This window comes from Tupaia chinensis, unplaced genomic scaffold (assembly GCF_000334495.1).
Source record: "Tupaia chinensis unplaced genomic scaffold, TupChi_1.0 Scaffold000569_1, whole genome shotgun sequence".
In the NCBI taxonomy this organism is placed as follows: Eukaryota; Metazoa; Chordata; class Mammalia; order Scandentia; family Tupaiidae; genus Tupaia; species Tupaia belangeri.
The window spans coordinates 1,193,185-1,198,369 of NW_006160083.1; positions in this window are offsets into that span (position 1 = coordinate 1,193,185).

Genomic DNA, 5,185 nt, shown 5'->3' on the forward strand with positions numbered 1-5,185 from the left:
GGGGGGGGGGAAGAAGAGGATGAATAGCTGGTAACCTGAAATCTGCCTCCATGATTTTGGGCAAACAGAAGGGTAGAGGTTGGAGTAACCCTTTGCCCTGCCAATTCTACATGAACTTGTAATACACCATGTACCTCTATCGTGGCATTGAGAGAGCATGGTTAACTCTACCCAGAAAACAAAAAATTCCAAGATCACTAGCTTCGGTTTCAAAGCCATTGAGCCACAATTTGCATTCATTTTATTTTATTCTTTTATTTGACAGAGAGAAACAGAGACAGAAAGCAAGAAATCCCCCCCCACCCCCCGCCAGGGAGGATGGCCACACTGCAATCCCTTCTCCTCCATTCTCCTCTCGGGATCTTGGTTGGGCACACAAACACACACCCGGTGTGAGTTTAAGCCACTGGGTCCAGGACTCGAACCGCAGTCGACTACATGGGAGTACAGTGACATAGCCATTATGCCAACTGCTGGTCCTGTATTCTTGTTTCTGAAAACAAAGGACACCATACATTTGTAGCTGTCTGACCCAGGTCAGTGTAGCCCTGAAGTAGATGGTCAAGAAAACGATTTAACCTTTCCCTATTTTTTCTTTTTTTAAATTGCTGAGGGTACATACCATAGCCAGAGAGAGAACACCCCAATGGGGTGTCATCATGCCATAGTCATCCTTTCACCATTTTTCTATCCTGTCAGGATTTGAGGCAGACTGTGTTTTTCAAGCTGCTGGGGCCGGGATTTGAACCAGCCAGTCATGGGGGATCCAGCTCTCTACACAGGGCTTAAAGACTAATGTGGCCAGCCCCCACAAACTTGTCATGGCCAATGTTCCCTCTAGGTACAGGAACCAGATGACAACCTTCAGTAAAGTAAACCAAAGGAAGGTTCCCAGTTCAAGACCAGAAGCTCCCCGAGTATATAGGCAAACACGTACCTATGACTTGGGGCTGGCCGAAGATGGGATTGTTGAATCAAGGCATCCAAATTCAAATTGGGGGTGTAAGTGTGCTCTGTCATAGAAGTAAATAAACTTAAAAAGTAAAAGGGACAATGGGCCAATGATTAGCCTTCAATTCCACTGCAATATACTAACACATTTCCATCATGATTTCCTTAGGGCAGTGACTAGTCAAGACTGCCTGTAGGTGGTGCCCTGACAACTTTATCCTCTCTTCAGGTTCCCGGAGACCTGCTTTTCCAAAGTACATCTAAACTTAGTGCAGTACCAATGCTGATAGACTGCACTGGGTTTATGAAGACTGCAAGTTAGAGGCTATAAATTCAAACGCACCTAAGGAACTGGACATAGTTGTTCACTGTTTGCTAGAATCTGGCTCTCTCTTGGCCATTATGTTTCCACCTCACTCAAAATCCCTTCTTTCTGAAGCTGCTTACCATCCAGCAATTCACTGCGCTCAGTCGTCAATCCAAGGCACTCTCTACTGCAGACCAGAGCTGCTGGTTCAGTCTTCCTTTCAACCCTAACTACTTAGAAATGGACAATCTATACAACATCCCATCTTCACAATTCTTAACCACAACTCCAACTTTCTTTTCCGCCACATTCCTTCCACCCACTGCCATGGTCTCCTAGGAATCACAAGCATTTCTGAACAGCTCTGCTTTAAAAATAATACTGCGGGGAGGACCAGCAGTTAGCATAATGGCTATGTCACTGAACTCCCATGTAGTTGACCGCAGTTCGAGTCCCCGACCCAGTGGCTTAAGCTCCAGCCAGGGGCGTGTGCGTGCATGCCCAAGATCCCGAGAGGAGAATGGAGGAGACGGGATTGTGGCGTGGCCATCCCCCCGGGGGTGATTTCTCGCTTTCTTTCTGTATTTCTGTCTGGCGAGCGCATGTGCCCTATAGCCAAAACCTCTCAAAAAAAGAAAAAAATAAAAATAAAACCTGAAGTTCCACTCTGACCCTCGTCCTCGTGTTCTGTTCCTCCAATCCTGTGGCTATTCCTAATTCCCAAAAGTGCTATGTCACCTAGGGAACCAGCAGTTAGCTAATGGCTATGTTGCTGGACTCCCACGTAGTCGACCGTGGTTCGCGTCCCGGACCTGGTGGCTTAAAACTCACGCCAGGCGTGTGTGCGTGTGTGCCCAAGATCCCAAGAGGAGAATGGAGGAGAAGGGATTGTGGCGTGACCATCCCCCTGGGGGGTGATTTCTCGCTTTCTGTCTCTATGTATCTCTCTGTCTGTCTGGTGAGCGCACGCACCCTATAGTGAAAATCTCTCCAAAAAAAAAAAAAAAAAAAAAAAGGTGCTATGTCACCTTGACAGCATTGGTCTCCGCATCCTACCTTGGCCGTTAGCCCCTTCTTACTGGCCGTACTGGACTGGACATGGACTTTGCTGAGACCCTGAACAAATCACTTAACTTGTGGAATCACAGTCACCGGGTAGGATGGTATTAAGACTAACAAGCAGGTAATTCCAAGCTGATGCCTTGAGTACCCGCACAGGTTCCTGCCCCTGATGCCCAGTCCAGATCACCGCCACTCACGGAGCCACATCCTTACTCATGTCCTCCATCTTTGGCAGTCTCCCCACCCACGTTCCTCTAACTGCTTCACCCAACCGATACCCACCGTTCCAATCATTCTGAAAAACAAAGCAGAGTGAAATACATTATCTAAGTGGATTGATGGTACTGGTAATTACAAAGACGTCAACTATAAACTTTCCTCTAAACCATCTCAACCTCGTCCATCCTAGCCCTCCCTTACCTCTGATTTTTTACCCTTTAGTCCTGTTCTCCATCTATCTTTGCCAAAATATTCTCCTCTGGGGTTTCGTCCTGGGCTTTCTTCTCTCTCTCTGGACCACAGAGGATTGGATTCAGGTTTGTGAAATTCTGAAAATGGAATAAAGCATGTAGCATACTTACGCCTGTCAGACAGGATCCATAATTTTCTTCATGTGATTCTTGGAGCCTGTGGCAAAGGAAAGATCCACTGCACTGGTAATCCTGAATTCAGAGTTGGGTTCTGCCACCTATCAGCTGTGGGCCCTAGCAAGATACCTTCTTAGAAGTTCTTCATTGGGCCAACAGGTAGTGTACTGGTTAAGGTGCGGGACTCTCATGTGGTCGAACAGTTCTAGTCCTGGACCTGGTGGCTTGAAACACACTGGGCGCATGTATGTGCGTGCCCAAATCCCAAGAAGAAAATGGAGAAGGGATTGCGGCGTGGCCATCCACCTGGGGGGTGATTTCTCACTTTGTGTCTCTTGTCTCACTGGTGAGCACAAGCACCCGATAGCAAACATCTCTTTAAAACAAAGTTTCTCATCAGTATGGTGGGGACCCAAATAAGCCTATTCTTCAGAGTGAGAGAATGTATAGAAAATGTTTAGGACAGTATCCAGCACATCCAGAATCTAACTAGATGAGTATTTCAACATAACAAGCCAAATATAATTGCTACCTGTTTTCCCCAGGTAAACTTACCTCTTCTCATGACCTCATTCACCATCTAAAAGAGAGAGGAAACGCGGGACCAGCAGGTGGTGTAGTGGTTAAGGTGCTGGACACTCCCACATGGCTGACCATGGTTCAGGTCCTGAACCTGGTGGCTTGCTTTCTCACTTTCCCTCTCTCTCTCTGCATGTGTCTCTCTGGTCAAATTAAAATAAATGAATAAAATTCAATCATTATTTAAAAATAAAAAAATTTTAAAAAAGAGGAAACTCTCCATCCCTATTTTAGAAGCTCAACCTCCCACCTAAGCTACATCTAGATGTCACAGCCAACTGGGTACTAATCTTGAATTTCCTGCCAGCAACTCAAATACATTGTCTTTTTCTTCACTGTTACTATATCACACATTTCATTTAAAAGCTCATCAATTGATTTGGCTAAACTAGAAATTCGAGTCCTCGAAGGCTGAGTCTTACCCTTAATGCTCAATATAATTAGACCTCATGGCATGCTGGTTCTATCTTCTTTATCCCCATGGTCACAGCCTTAGTTTGGACACTTAATAGCTCTTACTAGATTATTATGACAGCTTTGTAACTTATTTTTGTCCAAAGGTTCTCACCTGTCTGCTATAGTTATTCAAAGGTCTTAGACAGGGAGAATTTTCCCCCCTAAGGATTATTTAATTTTATCCATCACTATCATTTTTTAATTTGTTATAGGGTAACATGTGCGCTCATGAGAGAGAGAGAGAGAGAGAAAGTGAGAAAGCAAGGCGCCAGGTCTGGGATCGAAATCACAGTTGGCCACATTGAAGTCTGGTGACTTAACCACCGTGACACCTGCTGGCTCAGTAATGGTGGTTTCTTGCCTCTTCACAAATATCCTGGAAGTGCTCAACTTTGTCAACTTTGTCCCATGAGCTTTGGGTTGTGGAAAATGAGGCCAACAAGTGCCAAGAATTACAGCCTTACAAGGGAAAAGACTAGTCTGATGAACTGCCATTAGCAACAGAAGCACCAGTTTCCTACAAGACCAGCCTAAAAAGGAAGGAAGGCGACAGAGAAGGGAGAGGAGAGATAAGGAAGAAGAGAGTGGAGAGGGAGGACCTTAGGCTTGATTTAGGGAATTTTCTTATTAAGCCTGGAAAGAGGATAAAGATAGGGAAAGCAAAGAAATGAAAATCCTTGGATTTTCAACAGTCTTCAATAAACACTGGAATGGCTTTTACTCTGGGAAGCTACACGGTGCTGGGACTACCCATGAAGTATCTCTGAGCTCTGAGAGTTACACGGGTTAATCTGAGGCTGACCCCATGTTCTCAAGTACAAGACCCCCATGACATTCAAGATCCTTGACAATTTGACATCAACACATCCCCAACCCTATCACTCCACCCAGCTCTGCTGGTCCTATCTGCTTCTTCTGCCTCAAATGATCTTACCCTGCTTTTTTTTCTGGGTAAAAGCACACATGCCAAGGTCCCCAACTACCAACTCCTTTCTTTGAATTGGAATAATCTCTGGCTATCCAGGGCTGGGTGACCTGTAAGGGAATGGAAGGAAAAACCATACATGAAAAGTAGAACAGGGAACCAGCAGTTAGCATAATGGCTGTGTCGCTGGACTCCCACGTAGTCAACCACGGTTCGCGTCCCGGACCCGATGGCTTAAAACTCACGCCGGGCGCGTGTGCGTGCGTGCCCAAGATCCCGAGAGGAGAATGGAGGAGAAGGGATTGCGGCGTGACCATC